Consider the following 23,769-nt stretch of genomic DNA (forward strand, 5'->3'; position numbering starts at 1 on the left):
TGAGAAATAAAAAAAAAAAGACTAGAGAAACTCAATGAGATGGAAAGATGGTCATTTGAAAATATAAAAGAAAATCTGATCTATTAATTAGACTGAAAGAGGGAAAGAGGAAGAAGATGGAAATAAAATGGAAATTGAAAAGTCATAGTAACTGGGTACAAACAAATCAGTTTGTAAGACTGTTATGAATAGCCATAGATCAATAAAACTGGACAACATAAAATTAATATAGAAATTTCTAGAAATCTGGAACCTATGAACAGTGATATAAAGAAAAAAAAACCTCCCGAAATATAAATATACACTATCACACTGTTTCACAGATGACTTCTGCTGTCTTAATCTGGTTTCTCCTGTTATAAAAATACCTAAAACAGGATAATTTACCAAGAGTAAGTATATTTGACCCCATGGTACTAAAGTCTGCTCAGCATCAAGTGAGGGGCTTCTTGCTGCATTGTACATGACAAAAGGCACCCCATCACTAGATAGATGATTTATGACATCCTTGTGTCCTCATATGATCTTAATTACTTCCCAAAGGCTCCACCTCAAAACACTGTGAACGTATCAATCTCGGTATTAAGTTTCCAACATAAATTTTTGGGAACGATTTCAAACCAAAGCATCTATCAAACATTTAAGGAGTAGGGGACGTCAATCCTTCTCAAACTCTTCTTACTAATTCTAGAGAAAGAAAAAAAAAAAAAAACTAATTCTAGAGAAAGAACAGCTTCAAACTCAATGAGGCCACTGTGACTGTAAGATCAAAGTCACGCAAAGAATTTTCACAACCTTAGTGAATACAGATATGAAACTCCCCAACAAAACACCAGCAAACTGAATTCAGCAGCACATTAAAAAGATCATACATCATGACCATGTGAGATTTATTCTTGGGAAGTAAGGATGGTTCTACATAGGAGTATCAGTCACTGTGACACACCTAATTAACAGAACAAAGTCTAGACTTCACATGATCATTGTAATAGATTCAAAAAGCATTTGGTAAAATGTATCATCCTTTCATAATTATAATGCTCAGCAAACTAGGAATGGGCGGGAATTACCTTGACATAATAATCAATATTTTCAAAAAGTCCACACTTACCAGCATACTCAACGGGCAAGTTTTCCATTAATCTCAGAAAACGAATGCCCACTTCCCCCCTTCTATTCAACATAGTACTGAAAGTCTTATCTGCAGCAATTATTCATGTAGACATAACAGACAGCCAAAGTGGAAAAAGGAAGCAAATTATTTTTGTTCATATTATAGGATCTGATACACTGAAAGTCCAAAAAGCTCCAGAAAACACCTTTTAGTACTAAAAGAAACTCAGAAAATTTGTAGGATACAAAATCTGCATATACTAATTAGAAATTGGCAAACAAAATTTAGAAAACATTTCCATTTATACCACCATCAGAAAGAATAAAACCTTCAAGAATAAACTTAATTAAAGTAAAAATTAAAAAAAAAAAAACACTTTTGGCTAAAAATTCAAAAGTGTTGATCACAGATTTAAAAAGACACAAATATATTGAAATATGTTTTGTTTTCATGAATTCTAAGATTTAACATTGTTAAATGTCTATAATGCACAAAGTGTTCTGTGAAAAGTCAATGCAATCTCTATCAAAATCTCTGATATTTTTTGCAGAAATAGGAAAAGCTATCTTAAATTCACATAGAACCACAAAAGATCTCCAGTTGCCAAAACAATCTTTAAAAAGAAAGCAAACCGGGGCTGGCACTGTGGCACTGTAGGTTAATCCTCCGCCTGCAGCGCCAGCATCTCATATGGGCGCCGGGTTCTGTCCCGGTTGCTCCTCTTCCAGTCCAGCTCTCTGCTATGGCCCATGAAGGTAGCGGAGGATGGCCCAAGTCCTTGGGCCCTGCACCTGCATCGGAGACCAGGAGGAAGCACCTGGCTCTTGGCTTCAGATCAGCGCATCTCCAGCTGCTGTGGCCACTTGGGATTGAACCAATGGAAGGAAGACCTTTCTCTCTGTCCCTCTCTCTCACTGTCTGTAGCTCTACCTGTCAAATAAAAAATATTAAAAAAAAAAAAAAGAAAGCAAACCAAGGGCCAGTGCTGTGGCATAGACGGTAAAGCTGCCACCTGCAGTGCGGGCATCTCAAATGGGTGCCAGTTGGAGTCCCAGCTGCTCCACTTCAGATCCAGCTCTCTGCTATGGCCTGGGAAAGCAGTAGAGGATGACGTAAAACCTTGGGCCCCTGCACCCTTGTGGGAGACCTGGAAGAAGCTCCTGGTTCCTGGTTTCAAATCGGCACAGCTCTAACCATTGAGGGCAATTGCGGAGTGAACTATCAAATGGAAGACCTCTCTCTCTCTCTCTCTCCCCCTCTCTGCCTCTGCCTCTCTCTAACTCTTTCAAATAAATAAATCTTAAAAAAAGAAAAAAGAAAGCCAATCTGCTGTCACTACATTTTTCTGATTTCAAAACGTGTATCTTCCCCTCCCACTCCACTCCCGGACAGTACAGATGTGTAAGCTTCAGATCAAAAGGGTGATGGACATGGGTTTTGTCTGTTCAGGAAGTATAACTAACTAGCCAGGCACAACAACGCTAATAAATCATACTGATCCCAATGCAAGACCATTTGAATTGCTTACATATTTTTTTTATTTGACAGAGTTACACAGTGAGAGAGAGAGAAAGGTCTTCCTTCTATTGGTTCACTCCTCAAAAGGCCATTACAGCTGGCGCTGTGCCGATCAGGATCCAGGAGCCAGGAGCTTCTTCCTGGTCTCCCATGTAGGTGCAGGGGCCCAAGCATTTGGGCCACAGCAGAGATCTGGACTGGAAGAGAAGCAACTGAAACTAGAACCCAGCACCCATATGGGATGCTGGAGCCACAGGCAGAGTATGAGCTACGCCACCGGCCCCAAATATACATATTTTAGTTATTATGGATAATGGCTTTATATAATAATTATAAATTTATTTTAACAGCTTTGCATTTTTGACGGTAAAATTTTAATTCTGGTAGGTGGTGTCAAACAGATTTACAAAACTAATAATTCATGTGTTCATTTGATGACAATACATTATCAATAAATAATCCCAAGTCTTGGCAAGATTTCTCCAAGACAGGTGCAATGAAAGAGAAGAAAGAAAACCACTCCTAATATGTGGCCCCATAATCTGAAGATCATCTTTGACAACTAAATGACGTCATTTTCAGAGATCGTCTTCCACATGTTACTGTAACATTCACGTGGCAGGGGCAGGAACTCCCCATGGCATGTTCTCCTTCTGCCAGAAGGACTCTTCAGTGCTTACTCTTGGAATAGGCACTTGTGCTAGGCCATCACCCATTCAATGCTGATCACATGATACAATCCCAACCAATGCGTGAAAGACATACTCTCTTCCTCAAGGAGAGAACAGATGAGAGAAGGAAGAAAACTTGGGGCAAGTGTCCTGACTAGTGGAGAAATGATCTTGCCTTACTTCCACATAGCTGGCTTCACAGTCCAGCTCTGCATCCAAACCCAGTTTCCTGCCAGTGCAGATTCTAGGGGGCATCCAGTGACCAGGGTGTCACTTCAGAGTACTTGGGTTCCTGCCAACCACGTGGGCTCCTGGCACTGGCCTCAGTCCAGCCCATGACTAGCTAATGGAAGCTCGTTGTCCATCTCTGCCTGTCTTTATCTCTGTCTCTCTGCCATTCAAATTAAAAAAAAGTTTCAAAAAGTTAACCTACCAGAGATATTCATAAGTTACATGAGTTTGACAGAGAAATAAAGGTGAATTCAATTGACCTTTCTATGGAAATGAGCAAAATAATATTAAAAAATCAAATTAATGAACTTAATGTGCTTTTACATGAGATTTGCTTAAAAAGCACAAATATAAATAAAAGTTTTAAAGTAGCATATTAACTAAGCAGACCTAATATTTTTATAGCTGAAAGTATAATAAATTAAAGATTTTATAGACAACTACTTATGGAAAAGAATGAGAAATGGAAACCACAGGAATTTCAATATTCAAAGTAATCGTGCTTAATTATCAAGGTAAAAAAGCCTTCCATTTTATAGTACTAATGACATACCTTAAAACAACTACATATTCATTTTTCAAACCTCTTTTCACATGTTAAATATTTAATGAAATTAACTAGCCATTCTAACTGGAGCAAGGCCATATATTACTGTGGTTTTGCGGTACATTTACCTGATGGTTAGCGATGAGTTTTTTTAAATATGTTTTTTGTTCCTCTGTAAATGTTCTTACAAGAAATGTATTCCAATGATGTGTTCGTTTTAGGTGTGCTATTCATTTCCTTTCGTAATTGAACAGGTAGGAGCTTTAATCTCTGGGTTCTCTACCCCAAAGCCCAAAATTGCTACAGTTGCACTAGGCTCAACGTCAGAGGCTCTGAACACAACCCAGGTCTTCAGTGTGAGACAGAAATCCAGCCATTTGAGCCATCACTGCTGCCTCCCATGTCTGCATTAGCAGGAAGCTATAATCAGAGCAGAAAAAAGCATATGGACCTTAGTATTCTGATATGGGGCAACATCTTCAACACCAGCCCCAAAGCTCCCTGCCTGGCTGTGTTGTTGATGCTATCATAACAATATGCAAATGTATCAGAAACCATGATTCTGATTGTTACCAGAAAGCCCGCCAATGACCTCTTCCCTTACTACAACTCCTCTCTGCTACGTGGTTATCACAATTAGACTCCTCCAATACTGATCATTACCTCTTAGACACCATCTCCTCTACCCTGCACCTGCCACCTTCTCAGTATTCTGTTCTCACTAATGACTCATTTATCTGGAGCGAGTGCTCTAGTAAATATTCACTTATTTAGATCATATTCTTCAACCATGTTACATCTTTGCTGTACACTTAACTTCTCCACAATTCATTCCCTGTCTAGTTGACTAAGTTGAAAATAGCTCCCAACATTTCTTGTCTTCTTTCTTGGCATTACATTATTCCTTAGCACCCACAACTTCCATCATGCTTTTAAGAGTGTTTAGTGCGCGTCTGCCCTGTTTACGTAAATGCACACGCACCAGAAAGAGGAGAGCTGTACATGTTTCATTTCAGTGTTTATTACTTCCCCATTGCCTACCCCCAGTGCTACATCATGCTCAATGAAATTGCTTGAAGAAACAGAGTAAATATACACTGTAACACTTGAAACTGCAGTTGTGTACACAAAATACCTTCTAAATATTACAGAAGCAATAAGTATTAGTATGATTTTCCTTAATTCACTGAACAAGCCATCAGTAAAAGCACAAAAATGTCTAAATAAAACACAAGCAACACACATGCTAATTAACTCATATTCAACATAAATACAAAAGTATATATTCAAGAAAGCCTTGGTAGTAGTTGCAGGTATAAAGAAATATACATGTGACTATTATTCTGGCCATTTTAATTATATAAAATATGAGCAAAATGGTACTTTAAAGCACTAACACACGTTTGCACAAAGATAAGCTGTACGGCATGAAAGCTATGAATTCTCTGAAGTATTTAGAGGTTTTGCAGAGAAACTATAAAATGGATACAAGAATGTCTCATACTATAATGCAAGTAAAGCAAAACTAATTCTCAAAAACATTGGATTCACCATTAAATCTCTTGAAATGGAAAGGAAAAGATTAGGATAAAGCTGGTAGAGGTCACATTTTCATGGCATTAACCGATTAACAATTAATCCGTTCTATCCTCTTGTCATTGCCCCTTCAGTCATCCAGGTCAATCTAGGTAACCCTATTTAACTGTTCCTTTAGATGTAGTTATTTTATCTTTTGCAGGTTATGCCTATAAACTCATCATTAATAAAAACTAAGAAGAGGATTATGGGTTCTTGTGATCTATTTATCACCACCAATACAGATAACGAATTTTATGGACAGAATAATCTCTTAAAATCATTGATCAAAAATGTCATTCTATTAATGTTGAATAATTACAAAGGTAAATGCAGGATAAAATAAGATTTCTCTAAGAAATTATAAGATAATTATGAATGTACCTTTGAAATTTACTGATTTTGTTCTTTTTCTTCAGATGCCGAAATGCTGGTGAAAAGAAATCTTGCATATTTTAACATTTCAATTTTTAGTAAGGTTTTCCTTCACTACTTGTGTAGCCCTTCTGTATTTCCTTATAACTTTGCTATTTAAGATCAAAATATGGGCTGGCGCTGTGGCTCACTAGGCTAATCCTCTGCCTGTGGCACCGGCACACCGGGTTCTAGTCCCAGTTGGGGAACCGGTTGCCCCTCTTCCAGGCCAGCTCTCTGCTGTGGCCGGGAGTGCAGTGGAGGATGGCCCAAGTGCTTGGTCCCTGCACCCATATGGGAGACCAGGAGGAAGCATCTGGCTCCTGGCTTTGGGCCAGCAGTAAACCAACAGAAGGAAGACCTTTCTCTCTGTCTCTCTCTCTAACTCTGCCTGTCAAAAAAAAAAAAAAAATCAAAATACAGCATTCTTTTCTCTTAAGAGCAATAGGAGTATGTTTTACTTCATTGTTTTTATACTTTTTAAAATGGTTTATACTAGTGATTCTTGAAATAAATATAGTATACCTAAATACTATTCTTTCACTAGATTTTCATTTGCAGGAGAGAATTATGTTTAATTATGGAGTAGAAGCATGTCTTTTTAATGTCTCCATTCATACTAAACCTTTAAAAATTACTGTATGCCTAATTGGAAAAAAATTCAGGCAATTGAACTAGCGGTGTTAAGAAAATGAATACAAATTTGATAAAAATACGAGCATTTTCATTAGTAAACTAAAAGTATGTATTTTGCGAAGTTTCTGTGGAAAATGGTAAACAATTAGAATGGGAGAAATGATGGCAATCTTCAGGCACCTGTAAGCATTTGATGAGAAGTGGCTGTTTTTAAATAGACAACGTTACAGGAATGCTGTGTGACCATTCTTTCAATAAGGTGGCAAGTGTTTCTGGGCTAATTATTTCCCCTGATATAAAATGAATTTGCTATGGTATTTAGCAAATTCCGATCAGATTGTCTTCTGAAATGTTGATGTGTATTTGATGTAAATTCGAAGTATTATCTCAACGTATCTTTCTGTTCATCCTAAGGGCTCAAAAGCTGCCATAGACATCAAATAGCCTTTGAAAAAAAAATCGGGTGATAATGAGGTGAGGATGTGCTCACCAAAGGCACAGGATATAATAGAGTTCACTCTGTGACCCGCGTCAAACAGAGAGCCTACAAAAAAAGAAAGAATGAATAGAAATTGCCAGACATTGGATCAAGCAACTTTGTTTCCTTACTAAATAAACAGTTTGGAACTTTCATCACATTTCAGTGCATATTCGTCTGTCATCTGCAGTAACAGTTCAAACCTTGTTGTGGGACTTCTGGCTAGATCCCAGTTTCACACATTATCTTCTTTCTTCTTTAAAGCACTTAGGCTATAGATAAATCTGTTGGGCATAAACCATGCTGCTGAGATTTTATGAGGCCTGCACATCTCACATCCACGTCCCCAAAATGATGTCTTACAGAGTTACAGAACAAATCATTTCCCCAATTCCAGTGTAAAACCCTATGAATAAGTAAGCTCTCCTGTTATTCTTGAAGTTAGTGAGGCAACTTGCCTTTCAGGTTACGTTATTCATAGAAAACAAAGAGGAAAAGGGAGTTGTGGGGATTTCTGTTCTTTTATGCATTTTAGTCATCAATTTCTGCTTCATCTTTGCATCTTATCTGATTACCACCTGAGATGTGTTGTGATGTCTTCATTTTTAGCAGCTGCTTGATTCTGGATTAGCAAATTGTCATTCTTTATGCCTCTCTCCCTTTTCAGTTTCAAACAATATCTATTCTAAGGACATTTTAATTAAAATAATTAAGAAAAATACATACCTGTTCAGCTTATTAGCATACTATATAGGCCTAACTATAGTTAATCTTTTAACATTATTCAAATCTAAATAACCCTTTAAGTTTCTAGGTCTTTCAGTCTTTCATAGTCACTTTATCCTCTTAAAGCCAATGAAATAGCTCCAGCTTATACCCTACTTCATTTTGACAATCTCCTATTACTATTGCAAATATTTCTGATGATAGCTGAGTAGTTTGTCATGTTTATCTATAATTTCTAGCCCCTGATATCTGCTTCTAGACCAAGTCTCAATTATCGCTTACCAAAGCCATCATTTTTTCTTTTTCTTCTGCTCTGTACATTTGTGCATTTTTCCTTATTTTGAACTTCTCATAAAATAACCAGTGTAAGACAATGGTGATTAAACTTTTCCTAAATTTTTGAGAACAGAAAGAGTATGGTAGGAAAGTAGATATTAGAGGTCAAATCAGAGCAATGTACTAAGTACTAATTCTTGCAAGTTCTTTCACCATTCCTCCTTGCTAATTTGTATTTCTTACTGTTTATACTTTTCCCCAATCCCAAACTTCATACCATCTCCTGGGCCACCTCCAAATTCCCTACAATCTGTTTCCTACATATTATCAAAAATCGTCTGTATTCTAGATTCTATTAAATAAAGTGACTAACTCCTAAATTACTTTTTTTAAAATTTTGTACAATTTTGATTCTCTTCCAAATGAATAAAAACATAAATTTATTAGCAGTGTTTCTTTAAAAAGTCATCCCTTCTACAAATGGATCTACTAACCATACTTACAATTCATTAAATATTTAAAATGTGGATGCCTGGACATTATCCCAGACTTATTTATTTGGAATAGTTAATGCGGACATAAGATTTTCCTTTCAGTAAGTTTGCAAGGTGGTATTGAAAATCTCAAGGTTTGACAGGCACCTGAGGTCATGGTTAATTTTATGTGCCAATTTGACAGGGCCACGGGTGTCCAGATTCAAGATTGTTTGATGTGTCTGGGAAGGTGTTTCTGGATATGATTAACATTGGAGCCAATGAGCTGAGTCAGTGCACTGCCCTCCCTGGTGCGGTTGGCTGCTTCTGATCCATTGAATGCCTGGACAGAGCACTAGCAGGAGGACCCAGGAAGCATCACTATTTGCACGACAGAATATGGTTTACCTTCTCCTGCCCTTTGATTTGGATTTACAATCATTCGCTCTTCTTGTTTCCAGGCATTTAACTCAAATGGAATTCTATCACCGACTTCCCTGTATCTCCACTTTACAAGGGACAGACTATAGGGCTTCTCAACCTCATAATGCCGTGACTCAAAGCTTAGCAGTAAATCTGCATATGTAAGACAGACTTGCCATACATATCTATACACACATATCTCATTAGTCCTGTTTTTCTGGAGAACCTTGTCTCCTATACCCAGGCAAGCAGTTACATTTCTCTCTTCAGAGAACTGTAGTAGCCTCCTTCAAGCTCCTCCCACAAGAGCAGACTTAGATATTTTTAATCCTTTGCCATTTCCACTCTTGGAACATATCATTTTTTAAAATCTTTAATTATTTCATGAGAAAATAATAACATTAAATGACAACCTGATTCGAAGTCAATTGTATAAATGAAATATAATGATATCTCATATATTATTTGTCATTAACTATTCCAAAACATTAAATCTATTTACCTTATTCAAAATCCTGTGCTAGATGTTGTCTGATATTTATTGGCTAAGGAATGGATACATAAAGATTATCAAACAAATAAAATTTGGTAGCAACTATAGGAATAGGAGTAGCTTACAAGGTCAATTTTGTAGAGAGAGAAGGCATTTTATCTGTAAACAATTTAATGCTGCATAATTGTTTTTTAAGCTGTTAGAAGTACTTGTACATTTGTAAATAGTAATAGAAGACAAATGATGAAGGCAGAACCTACAGTGTTTGTGAAACCACTGGCTAAGAACCAAGATTACCTTTTGAGCATGTATAACAAAGAGCTTAACAACCTAAGAGGTTTTAAACAGATACTATTTCTTAATTATAAGGTAAATATTCAATTCCATCATGGATAATTGGGGGATATATCTAAACAAACATTGAAGATGGTTTGAATATAAGATGTTTTACATAATAAATACTTAAATTAATGAATAAATAAAATGTTCAATATTTAAATAGAATGACAATTATTGATACTTTATGAAAACAGCTGTTGAATTCATAAAAGTTTAAGTATTAGAAAATCAATTTTTAAGTAGATTTTTTAACTGTTAATTATAAATAAGATCCTAAAAACAATCTTCAAATTTTCTTGTAAAAAACAATGTCTCATAATGACAGGCAGACAGAATAATTATCTTTCAAAAACACTTTCATTCAACCTTTTTTTTAAAAAAAGGAAAAGAGTTTTAATTAGATATACTTATTTTATCAAAATAGCTGCTGCCATCTATAATTCTAAATACGTTTTCAATTATTTATCATCTGTAATGTGCTTTAATGAACTATAGAAACAATCTTTAATCCCTGAAGTGTTTGGCATGCAATTTATCACTGCATGATTTTTTGTATAAGGTTCAGTAATAACTATCCTCTACAGAGATGACAAATTGAGAATAAAACAGACATAAAGTGATTTCCAACACCTCAGATAGTCTCTAAAGAACATCAGTAAAATTGAGTGTTTTCTAAGCACTGTCATCAACAGTAGGGCTCAGGATGATGGAACTGACAGTCAATTAGAAACTCAAGGGCATTGTGATATGATACATCTGCTGATGACATGAGGGCTTAACACTAATGCAGCGGAAGTGGTTGATATCAAAATGTGATGGAATGACAACTGCTTAAGAAATAGCAAAGAAAAGAGTTTCTTTGCAAGAGAGGCTACAAGTTGAAAAAAGCTACAGTTCAGTCTAACTAACATAACTTGGATACAGCGGAAGTTTCAGAAAGAACAAAAACAAACTTGGTAGCATTTTAACTAAAATAGAAGACATCATTGGATAAGTAACCTTAACTTTTTAAAAATTTACTGGCAGACATAATTGCCCCTCTGATTTGAGATGTGTGTGTGTGTGTCTCCCTCTCTCCCTGTAACTCTGCCTTTCAAATGAGTAAACCTCTATAAAAGAGTAAACACAAGTTTGTGTATGTGTGTATTTCTCCTCTGAAGTGCTGTATTGGTTCTTACTGTCTAACATCATCCGTCTAGTTACAGGTGATAGCACATGGCCTGAGTATTATTACAGACCATTTGGAGACCGCTGCATGGCCTGCATTCTGCTGCAGGCATGCTTGGCCAAGTTGCAAAGGTGATCAGTTGAGTGCTGTCAATGGCAAAGGTCACTTGACATGAAGCTGAGGCAGCTAAGGAAATGCTGAGGAGTCTGGGTAAACAGCAAGTGGGACGTTTGTCTCAGCTAATAATCAGGCTCCCTCAAGATCCTTCCGCAATTCTCTTAATCCCTGCTTCCAAGCAAACAAGGCCTTCCTGTAAACACTGAAACTCACCATTGTTCCCTGTTTCACTGTGTTTAAACTCTTTCATCATGAAATCTTGTTTTCACAAAACTGCACATTATTATGATTCATCAATCATATCACCATTGATAATAAATACGTGGGGTAACCAAATATCTGGGCCTCTGCTTCTGCCGCTACCTTTGGCAGTGGACAGTGTTCCCTGGTTTCCCCACATTAAAACCTTTGATCCGAGCCTGCTTCCTTAATCTGTTTGATGCTGTTCCTCCTTCAGGATAACCTAACACTCTGCCGTGCTGGACATAGCAACATGGAGCTCCAAAAATTTCATGGAAGAATTTTAATATAATATGCATGTTCCATGAATTTTTTATTCCCTTTGGTTTATGAGCTGTCATTTAAAGAAAAAGCAGAGCAAACATATAGTTTTATTAAATTTTGAAATTATTAAATTGAGAATTCTAGGTGGAAGAAAGATCATTAATCAAGTTGAAAAGATATGAAATAAATTTACATATTTTGAGAAATTTAGAACATAGGATGAGAGAATAGGGGGTAAATTGAGGTAGAAATGTTGGCTAATCATAGTGGCTTTAGACTCAGAAGAGCCAAAGTGATTCTGAACAAGAAAAATCAAGCTGGAGTTATCAGAATTCCTGACATGAGAATTATGTCAGACTATATCAGACTCAGAGCTTTTGTACAACAAAAAAAAATTATCAACATAGTAAAGAGACATCCAACAGAATGGGAAAAAGTATTTGCAAACCAACCATGTGACAAAGGATTAATATGTCCAATACATCAGCAACTTAAAAACCACTCAACGGAAAAAAAAAATTCTAACCAAGAAATCGAAAAAGGACTTTAAGAGTTATCAAAATAAATACAAATATATAAAAAATGCTCTCCATCAATAGCCATCAGGGAAATGCAAATCAAAACCGCACTGAAATATCACCTCACCCCTGTCAGAATGGCTAACATCCAAAACACAGAGAGCAACAAATGCTGGCGAGGCCATAGATAAAGGGTAACACTTGTGTACTGTTGGGGGAATGTAAATTAGTGCAACCAACGTGGAAGGCAGTGTGGAGACTTCTTAAAAAACTAAAAATAGACTTGCCATAAAATCCATCAATCCCACTACTCACTATATACCCAAAGGATTTGATCATCATGCATCCAATAGATTCATGCATCACCATGTTTATAAAAACACTCTTCACAGTATTCAAAATCTAGAATCAAGCATGATGTCCATCATCAGATGGATAAAAATATAGTATATATACACCATGGAATGTTATTCAGTTACGAAAAAGAATCCAATTCTACCATTTGCAGCAAAATAGACACATATGGAGGACATTTGTTGAGTGAAATAAGCCTGACCAAAGACAAATATCGCATGTTCTCCCTTAAATGTGGGAGCTAAAATTAAAAAGAAAAATGTTTCTCTATCAACATTACTGCAAATATAGTTTTGTAAAACTGTTTTATACTTTTGTGCAAGAAATGGTTAAGAATGTTATAATACTATAATTTTAACCATCTGTAGTTACTTTAAAATGTACTGTGTATGGGTGAAATGGTTATTTATTTATTTATTTTTGACAGGCAGAGTTAGACAGTGAGAGAGAAAGACAGAGAGAAAGGTCTTCCTTCCGTTGGCTCACCCTCCAAATGGCCACTATGGATGGCGCGCTGCGCTGATCTGAAGCCAGGAGCAAGGTGCTTCCTCCTGGTCTCCCATGCGGGTGTAGGGACCAAGGACCTGTGCCATCCTCCACTGCACTCCCAAGCCACAGCAGAGAGCTGTACTGGAGCAACTGGGACAGAATCCAGCGCCCCAACCGGGACTAGAACCTGGGGTACCGGAACCGCAGGCGGAGGATTAGCCAAGTGAGCCGCGGCGCCGGCCTGAAATAGTTATTTTCCTATTCAATTATTTTTTATAACCATTGTTCATATTCCTAGTAGAGTCATTTTGCATTTTCCTTATTAAACTTATTCAGTGAAGTATTGAATCCCTTAACTGTAATATTGTTTTAAAATATTATATTAAAAACTAAAAAAAAAGGAATGAAAGGAAGGAAGAATGAAGAATGGGAGGAAGCGTGGGGGAGTGAGTGATGAAGAGATTATTATGTTTTTGGAATTGAATATGTAAAGCACATTGAATTTGTTAAAAATGAATTAAAATTTTAAAAAGTCTGTAAAATGTAAATAATAAATATGACATTATTCAGATGGTAGCTGAAGACGCACTGGGTGAAGCCTGCAACTCCATAAGTAGAATAAAATAATGAATTGAGGAGAAATTTCAGATGACTCAATTTTGAATTGATGATATATTAAGGTGAAAGGGAATCACATTTACCAAAATTATCAGTCGTATGATTTTGTGGTAACATGACAGTAATAGGATTGAAACAATTAAGTGTAAAACAGATGCTTGTAAAAGGACTAATAATTTTAAAATCACAAAGTTTTAAGTTATCGATTAAGTATCCCTTGGAGATAAGTAACAGGAATTTTACAAGAGAGCTTCAGAGAAAATAATTTTTGGAGTTATTTTTACTTTTGAGTATTCTGAAGCAGCTTGTGTTTGTTATGTTTTGGTGTGTAGAAAACCATTTTAAAATTTAGGACTTCAAAGAAACTGATTTTCAGGTGGCTGTTTAGATCTTGCTTTAAAGGTTGACCCAATTTGTGGATTGCAGTTTTTCCTTCCCGACAATCATATGGACCCTTCAGGCGCATTCCTCGAGCCTACTGGGAACGCCATGGCTGGACCGCTTATGAGCCTTCAGTGGAACCACTTGGTTCCATCTTTTAGCTGCATCCCCACGGTGTTTAGAATCCCAGCAAAGGAAAAAGTTTACAGAGGCTTGCTTTTTTTCCAAGATTTATTTTATATTCGAAAGGCAAATTGACAAAGAGGTAGTGACACAGAAAAAGACTGAGAAAACTTCCACAGGTGCCCGCTCTTCAAGTGTCCACAACAGCCAGCATCTGCCTCCAGCTGCATCTCCCAGGTGACCATCAGGAATCGAAACACTTGAGCCGTCATCTGCTGCCTCCAAGGCACATTAGCAGAAAGCTGGATCAGAAGTGCAGAGCAGCAGGGACTAAAACGGCACGCTGATAGGAGTTGTAGGTGTCCCAAAGCTGTGGCTAAACCCACTGCTCCTCAACACCTGCTCCATACAAAGGCTTTTTCAGGACAAGGCGCAGGTGTAGCACAGCACCAGATCATTCGTATTTTATTCAAAGAAAATCACAAGGTCACTCCAAATTCCCAAGAAGGTAAACGCACACCACTTTTAATGGTTGGCACTATTGCAAAGGGGCTTAGAATAAGGATGGGTAGAATGGAAGATCCTACAGGATATATTCTCAAAGAAAAATACAGGTTAATGAATGTTTTAAAAGTTGCTCAAAATAAAACAAGACAGTTTTTTTTCTATGTTTTGTAGAATGCAGAAGTTGTGAAGGAAATGGATTAGAAATAGATAAGACCCCAGAGTACAAAGAATGTAACAGAGTTGTTTAAAGAATTGCAAATCAAATGTGGATCTAAGGGATATTGAAAATCTTATTTCATATACTGAATTCTCTTCAGTCATCTCTCAAGGCATGAATGATGAGAAATATAAAATTGATGAGTAAATATAAATATGTGTAGTAAACATGTTCTATGTGCTGAAATTCAGCCTGTGCAAGACCAGTGCTGTGGCGTAGTGGGCTAAGCCTTCGCCTGCAGTGCCGGCATCCCATGCTGGTACTAGTTCTAGTCCCAGCTGCTCCACTTCAGATCCAGTTCCCTGCTGATGGCCTGGGAAAGCAGTACAAGATGGCCCAAGTGCTTGGGCCCCTGCACCTGCATGGAAGACTTGGATGAAGCTTCTGGCTCCTGGTTTCAGATCACCTAGTTCCAGCCGCTGCAGATGTTTGGAGAGTGAACCGGTGGATTCAAGACCTCTCCCTATGTCTCTTACTCTATGTAACTCGACCTCCCAATAAATAATATCTTCTAAAAAAGTGAAATTCCTGTACAATTTCCTGTTCATTTGCACTGTCTCATTTCTATTCTCCATTAAATAATGTGGTATGACAATCAGTCTGATTCATTTCACTACTGGCAGTTGTCTGATGGAGTTGAGAATTAACTTACAATTCTGTAAAGTTATTAGTCCTATTTTATATCAAAATTAAAACATTAGTTCATTTTTCTATTTACAAAAAAAAACTTAACATGGCATTCTTTTTGCATGTCTAATTTCATGTCCAATTTCCATATTTTTAAAAATATTTATTAGGGGGAGAGAGAGAGAGATAGAGGGAGTGAGTGCCTACCTGCTACTTCCCTCCCCAAAATTCTTACAGAAGCCCAGGGCCAGAGGTCAAAGCCAGAAGCCAGGAACTCAATCAAGTATGCTCTTTTGAGTGGCAGAATCAAATTATTTGAGCCACCCTCTTTGCCTTCCCAGTGTCTGAATTAACAAGAAGCTGGAGTCAGCAGTCATAGGTGTGTTGAACTCAAATATTCTAATGTGGGACAGAGGTGTCTTAATGGATGTCTTAACCACTAAGCCAAATACCAGCCATAAATGTCCCAGTTTTGTTAACGGCACATTCATGTTGGACTAGGGTCCAAACCAGTGACCTCATCTTAACTCATCACAGTTCCTGTGGTCAATTTAAACCACATTCTGTGGATTTGGGGGGTAGAATTTCCACATAGGAAGTCTTAGGGGCCACAATTCACATAGAATACATGGTTATGGGAATCCAGCTATTAAAGAATTGAGAACTTAGTGACAGATACTGAAAAGCAGGAGAGGATCAAGTTGTTCTACGGCATGGGTCAGAAGGGAAGTGTAGAGGAACTGTAGTCTAGACGTGGATTAAGGAGCAGAGCAAGTTGTCTCTGAGGAGTGCATATGTAGAAATGATGTAGGCTGAGAGGAAAATGGCAAAGAAATGGGGACTGCAGGCTCCGGCACTGCAGCCCACATACAGTGCAGCCGTTTGCTTTTCTCCCAAAGTCCAGTGCCTGCCACACCAATACTTGAGAGCCAGTGGCAATTACAAATATCTAATATGGTGAAGGCTGGGTTCCTGCAATTGCCTTTAGGTCAAAGAATGTTATTCTAATAAAATAGCCATGGCGGACACACCCATTTCCATCATGCACTTGATGACATGACACCTGCAAAATCTCTGTGCATGTGCTGCATCCCCACAGGCACCATTGGAAACTCAATCCTATTGTGCGCCTGAAACCAATACATTTCTGAGATTTTTTAAAAAGCACAGAAATGGGTCTATGAGTGGTATTCAAACACCCTCCCCAAAGACTCAACATCCTTGAATATTCAATTAAGCCATGCCCCACACCCCACCATCTATGCTTCCTGTTACTATGGAAAGAAAGCTCCATACTCTGCTAATGGCAACACACATTCTCTATTGAGATTGTCCACACTTCCTCCCTCATAAGTGTGTTTTCTCCCTTTGCCTTTAAATAAATCTTGCTTTGCTGATCACCTTCTCTATGATTTGTCCTTGAATTTTTGATTTTTCAAATTTATTTGGAAGAGTCATAGAGAGAGGTAGAGAGAAAGAGGGCTTCCATCCGCTGGTTCACTCCCCAGATGGCCACAACAGCCAGAGCTGCGCCAATCCAAAGCCAGGAACCAGGAGCGTCTTCCGGGTCTCCCACGTGGGTACAGGGGCCCAAGGAATTGGACCATCTTCTACTGCTTTCTTAGGCTGTAGCAGAGAGCTGTATTGGAAGAGGAGAAGCCGGGACTAGAACCGACACCCATATGGGATGCTGGCACTTCAGGCCAGGGCTTTAACTCACTGCGCCACAGCGCCAGCCTCTCCTTGAATTATTTTTCTCATGGAGACAAAAATGTGGACAGAGTCTAGCCAGGGGCTACCTCTACAACAAATACCAAAGCCATGACAGTTTGAGGGAAAGTCCATTTGATATTACATGCACACATAAAATGCCAAATAATTGGATATTGTGAATGAATGACACAGAGAAAAGGCTGAGTGGGACAGGAACAATGTGCTGTTGCAAACGCAGATGGAAGAGCCGTCCCTGGTAACCCATGCAGGTGCACGTGCTGTCTCTGAACTACATACTTCTTTTCTCATTGTCCCATCATATTTACTTAAACTGAAATTGCAATTTATGTCCTCTGATACTTAGGAGGAAAAGGTCAAACTCCTCTCCCTGAAGGATTCTGAAATAGCTGTTTCCTCATTTGAAACATGATATTTGCATGACTGGGGCATTAATATCATCCATCTCTGAGCTTAAATGCCAGCAGCTCAGAGAATCCTTACCTGCCAAGGAAATCCAGAATGACTATCTTGCCGACATTGATCACTTCAGACCTCATTGTGACTACTTGCATAGGAAGCATAACTATTTAGCCAATATCCAATTTGTTTATATTTTCTATTTCAACCAAGGTTGAAGTGAAAACCTTAAAAAGGAGCCTTAACTCTTGGAGTTACATCTTATTAAAAAAATCACGAAAGCAGTGACTGCCCCAGGGAAACACTTCACAGGCATTTAGTGGAATCTGATGTCACCTGGTTCACTGTGTGATCCTAGCATGCGGCACAGATCCTGTGATACCCTGGGCGCTCAATAAGTGCTTTTTTTTTATTTTTTGACAGGCAGAGTGGACAGTGAGAGAGAGAGACAGAGAGAAAGGTCTTCCTTTGCCGTTGGTTCACCCTCCAATGGCCGCCGCGGCCAGCGCACTGCGGCTGGCGCACCGCGCTGATCCGATGGCAGGAGCCAGGAGCCAGGTGCTTCTCCTGGTCTCCCATGGGGTGCAGGGCCCAAGCACCTGGGCCATCCTCCACTGCACTCCCTGGCCACAGCAGAGAGCTGGCCTGGAAGAGGGGCAACCGGGACAGAATCCAGCGCCCCAACCGGGACTAGAACCCGGTGTGCCGGCGCCACAGGCAGAGGATTAGCCTAGTGAGCCGCGGCACCGGCCTCAAGAAGTGCCTTTAATGAGCAAATAAACAGTCAAATGTAATAACCTTTTGGATAGTTGCCAAAGCTGATATAGATTGAGGGACATGACATTTTTCCAGCTCAAAGTTTTCAGAATTAGTTCCACCAAAATTATAGGTATTTTGATAGAGTAAAAAATAGCCCATGAACAGGTACTTAATTCAAATCCTTAAGACCTAAGAAGAGCTAATACTATGGAGTAAAAAATAAATAAAAATAAAGAAATAAAAAACTTTGAAAATGTGAACAAATTAAGGATCTCAAGATCTGTGCATTTTAGTGGATTATTTGGTGTCCTAATATAATACTTCTTGAGAAGCAGTGGAAGGAAAGTCGGAGTCAGGCGAAAGGCATTTCGATTACAGAGTCAGAGGGCAGCAATCCCCACTGACACACGAAGAGGCTCCACTGAGGCTCTGAAGATGAAGGAAAGGCCACAGCCAAGGAATGGAAACTCCTGCAAAGCTAAAGTAGCAGATTCTCCCACAACAGGTGCACACGCCATGCTGCCCTGTGTAACTACGTCTACTTCATGGTCCTTACCCCCCAAATGACAGAATTAGTGTGTGCTTTTAAGGCTCCAAGAGTGTGAGGAGTGACTACAACAGCAATAACCAGTCTATAGTGGGTGAGGAGCTATCCAGCACGGCTGAACAGAGAAGCCCTGCACGCCACTGCCAAGGAGAAGAAGCAGATCCGCGAAAGCCGGAACCCAGTTCTAGGAGACTGACAAAGCTTCAGCAAAGAACAGATGCAAACGCCACAGGAAAGAGACTCAGCAAGCCAGCAGTGAGCAAAGAACACACACAGCTCAGGTGCCGGCTCCCGACCTGGGCAAGTCCATCTTCTTGGAGGAGAGCTAAGCGGAAAGGACCATGACCCCCACCCTCGCCACAGACCAATAGCCGTAAGTACAGGAGAATGCCAACAGTCCTCCTGGCCATAACTGCCTTCTGGAAAGATGATTAGGATCTGAACAATTGTTTTTCCCCACAAAAAAGGTACCCATATTGTATCCCCCTGTCCCCAAAGTCCCAGGCCTATGCTACTGTGGTACTTCTACTGCCAAACTCCATTCTGCCTTGGAAAAAATCCAGCAGCCTCACTGCCGACAGAAGCTACTTCCGGCTTACACCAACCCCAAGTTGGAAAGTTTCACATGGTAGCTGTCAGGCTTCTTTGCATCTTGCAACTGTAGGACTGCCGGGGACATGACCAGTGCCACGGTCACTCACTCTGCCTGATCTAGGCCTGTTCTTCTTGGCTTCTCCAGGCTCAGCACCAGCAGAAGCCAATACACTGCCCAAACAACCAAACCTGATGAAGTTTTCTCCTGCAGCTCTAAGCACAAGGTGCTAAGCGGGCAGCACAGAGACCCCAGCATCATCCTTTTGTGCACTGTGTCCTGTAGCTGCGAGACCGTGCCAGCTGGTGCTACCATCCCCAGAGTAACTCAACACACACTGACAGCACTTGCGGGGTCCTGTCTGCACTCCTCTCTTTCAGGCTGGGGACCGCAAGTCCACAATCTACAGAACCAACTTCATTTACATTAGGAGCCTGGGCAAGGACCCTACTGCTCCTAGAGCTGTTGGACTCTGTTGGTTCTGTAAGCCCCACGGACACCTGTGCCCACCCATAGAGAGTGGGTGGGAAAGGCCCTGTCTTCACTCCCGTGCAGCAGACCTGCACTTGCGAATGCCCAAGCTCCCGGGTAACCTGGACCATTGTGTGGGACCTGGTAAGGGACCCTCTAGACGTGCAACGCTGTGACTGTTGGAGCTATGTTCCATAGCCACCTGATTTCACATCAAAGGCTGTGGGTGAGCATACCACTGTATCCCACAACTGTGGACCTCCAACAGTTCATTCTGTCAGTTACGGAGACACATGTACTTGTGCATGGTGCCTGGGGAAGGTACTGCACACATGCCACTCATTCTGGCTTGCATAGGCTAGAGCACAAGCCCCAGCATATGTTGTGATCAACACCCTACAGTTCTGAGACTGCATATATTTCAGTTGTATTTCAGAGTCAGGCGAGTCACCCAGTGGAACTGGAGAAGACTCCTTCTGAATTCCACTGCCCCAGACACAGGCCTGACAGTGCACAATCCCCAGAGTAACTGTGAAACTTGAGATGTGACTGAGGTCTCTACCTCTTCCCGCAGCAGCACTTTGTTGTCCATGTAAGTCCTGGGAGCACCAGCACTTTCCCTGTAGGACCACGCAAGGCTCTCTCTCCATTCCACTTGCTGCAGGTCCAGGGCTCCAGGGCACAGTCCACAGCACAGCCAATGCTTTTCTGGTGAGGCCTGGAGAACACACTGTCGTACAGGGCCTCGGAATCCTTACAGCCCATCCCTCAGGGCTTGGGGGAGATCCTGCCCAGATTCCCACTGCTTGCCATCCACACCTGCATTGCACAGTCCTCAGAATACCCGCATCACCCAGGGGGTCTGGGCACGGGATCCTTCACATTCCCAATGGGGGGCTGCCCCAGCATCACTCAGGTTTTACGAGCTGCAGAAGGCAACAGTGCCTATGTATCCCACACCACCAGAAACATGGTTATTTGCATCACAAACTCTAGTGTAATTGGACTCACTGGGACCTCAGGATACACACCTTTGACAGATCAGCATCCACTTCAAAGCCGTATTACTACCTCTGTGATCTGCTATGCACAAGCCAACTGTGGCACTCAGATGCCTCTGCCATTGGGTGAAGATAAGGTAATCGCTCAGTGGTTATATTTCTGAGCTCATCTAAAATGAAAGCCAAAACAGCAACCCAACTGACCTGCATTACATGTAAATCAAAGTCTTTTCCAAAGCAAACTCCTCATAAAGAAGGAACTTTAACACCAAGTGTGCAGCTGCCATTGTAGAGACACAGGAAAAACGCGGAAGCAAACAAGTACGACATCTCCAAAATAGCATAATACTTCTCAGGAAATGCATCCTGATTTTAAAGGAATTTATAAAATGACTGAAAAAGGAAGTAAAATACTGAATCCAAGGAAGTTTAATAGGGTACTGTCGTTCCCCGTCTTCGTGGAGGAACGACACAGGACCCTGCGTTGTTCTTTCGTCTGCTCGGCCCTCCCCGGGTTTGCTGCTGGTTCTTCCCGGGTTGGCTACCGACCCTTCTACCTCCGTGGAAGGGCAGTTCCCCCTGCCACATTCCCCACTTCCGTGGGGGAGCGGCACACCGCCGTCCGGCTCTCTCGGGGGCTGCACAGGTGTTCACTCAGATGTTCCTGGTGCATGTTGTCTCTCTCCTCCTTTATAGTCCTTTTCCGCCAATCCCAACTCTGCTACCCACACGCCGAGTACGCTGCTCTCCTCCAATCAGGAGTAGGTCCTACAGTTTATTTGTGGAACTGGAGGCAGCTGTGTAGAAGTTGTTACTCCCTTCTCAGCGTCATATTGTGGGAGAGCAGATGCATAGAATAAGTCTTAATTCCAGTAACTTAGTCTAGTCCGAGTTGCTCCCCACAGGTACAAGAAAATACAGGAAGGCAACTCAAAGAAACTCAATGCATGACATCACTGAGAAATTGAAGAGAAGTCATTAAGCACCAGTAAGAAATTTCAGACCTGCAAACTTCAATCAATGAAATAAAAATTTAATTGATGTCTTCAAGAACAGACTAGAACAAGCAGAATAAAGTATTTCGAACATGAGGACAAGACTTTGAAGTAATTTAGTAGGACAATGAGGAGAAAATAATGAAAAAGAGTGAAAAAATCCTGTAAGACGTCGTATGTAATACCTTTAAGCAACGACTATGTATATCTAGGGATACCTGGAGAAGAGAGTGAAAATATCCTTGAGATGCTACTGAATGAAATCTTAGTTGAAAACTTCAGTTCTTGAATGAAATGTAGACATCCAAATACAAGAAGCTCAAATAAAGCCAATCAAGTTGAAATAAAAAGGTATATAACTGTTAAGTTATCCAAGTTGTCCAGAATTAGAGAGAATCCTGAAGACTGTGAAGAACATACGCAAAATTATATATATGGGCAAACCAATTAGATTAACGGCCTGCTTCTCAACAGAAACCCTACAGCCAGAAGAGAATGAGATGATCTAATCAATGTCCTGGGAGAGGTGGGGGGGGGGCACTTTCCAACCAAGAATACTCCATCTAGCAAAGCTATCCTATTTATGAGAAGGAGAAATAAAATACTCCCTAGGCAAGATTAAATGGAGAGAATTAATTACCAACATATCTGCCCTGTAAGAAATCCTGAAGGGAGTACTATATTAGAAGTAACAGAAGCATAGCAACCATCACAAAAACATAGAAAAAAAAAAAAAAAGCCGGCGCCGTGGCTCAATAGGCTAATCCTCCACCTTGCGGCGCCAGCACACCGGGTTCTAGTCCCGGTTGGGGCGCCGGATTCTGTCCCGGTTGCCCCTCTTCCAGGCCAGCTCTCTGCTATGGCCAGGGAGTGCAGTGGAGGATGGCCCAGGTGCTTGGGCCCTGCACCCCATGGGAGACCAGGAAAAGCACCTGGCTCCTGGCTCCTGCCATCAGATCAGCGCGGTGCGCCGGCTGCAGCGGCGGCCATTGGAGGGTGAACCAACGGCAAAGGAAAAACCTTTCTCTCTCTGTCTCTCTCTCTCACTGTCCACTCTGCCTATCAAAAATAAAAAAAAAAAAAATAAAAAAAAAAAAAAACATAGCGAAAACACCTCAAAGTGATTTCTTGGATAAGACTTCAAAGATGCAGGCAACAAAACCAAAACTTGATACATGGGATTATATAACTCAGAAGCTTATTCACTGCAAAGGAAACTGGCAATACAGTGAAAAGTAATCTTACAAATGGTAGAAAAGTATTCCAAGTTACTTATCTAATAAAGGATTTGTATTCAAAATATCATGAACTCCAAAAAAAAAAAAAAAATCAACCACAAAAAATCCATCCAGTTAACAAATGGGCAAAGAAACTAAACAGTTACCAAAAAATTCACAAAAATAGCCAACAAATATGGAAAATGCCCCTTATCACCATCCACGAGGGAAATACAAATCCATGAAAATATACCTCACCTCTGTCAAAATGGTTAACCCCCGAAAGACAGAAAGTAACAAAGCCTGATGAGGAAGAAGACGAAGGAGAATGCTTGCACACTATTCGTTGGAACCTCAATTAGTATAGCCAAAACTAGAAAAATTGTATGGAGATTTCCTTAAAAAATTAGGAATAGAACTATCTATATGATCCTGCAATCCAACTACAGGCATATATCCAAGAGGCACAAAAATCATTGTATCAAAGACATGCTTGTCCCACTATGTTTACCAAGGCACT

At 40.0% G+C, this 23,769-nt stretch overlaps 1 pseudogene; it reads right to left on the bottom strand.

Moving 5' to 3' along the window:
• The window catches only part of LOC100347530 (S-phase kinase-associated protein 1 pseudogene), a 74,357-nt pseudogene extending 53,556 nt beyond the window's left edge, over positions 1 to 20,801 (bottom strand).
• Positions 20,802 to 23,769: the final 2,968 nt, after the last annotated feature.

The sequence above is a fragment of the Oryctolagus cuniculus genome, chromosome 8 (assembly GCF_964237555.1).
Source record: "Oryctolagus cuniculus chromosome 8, mOryCun1.1, whole genome shotgun sequence".
Taxonomy (NCBI): Eukaryota; Metazoa; Chordata; class Mammalia; order Lagomorpha; family Leporidae; genus Oryctolagus; species Oryctolagus cuniculus.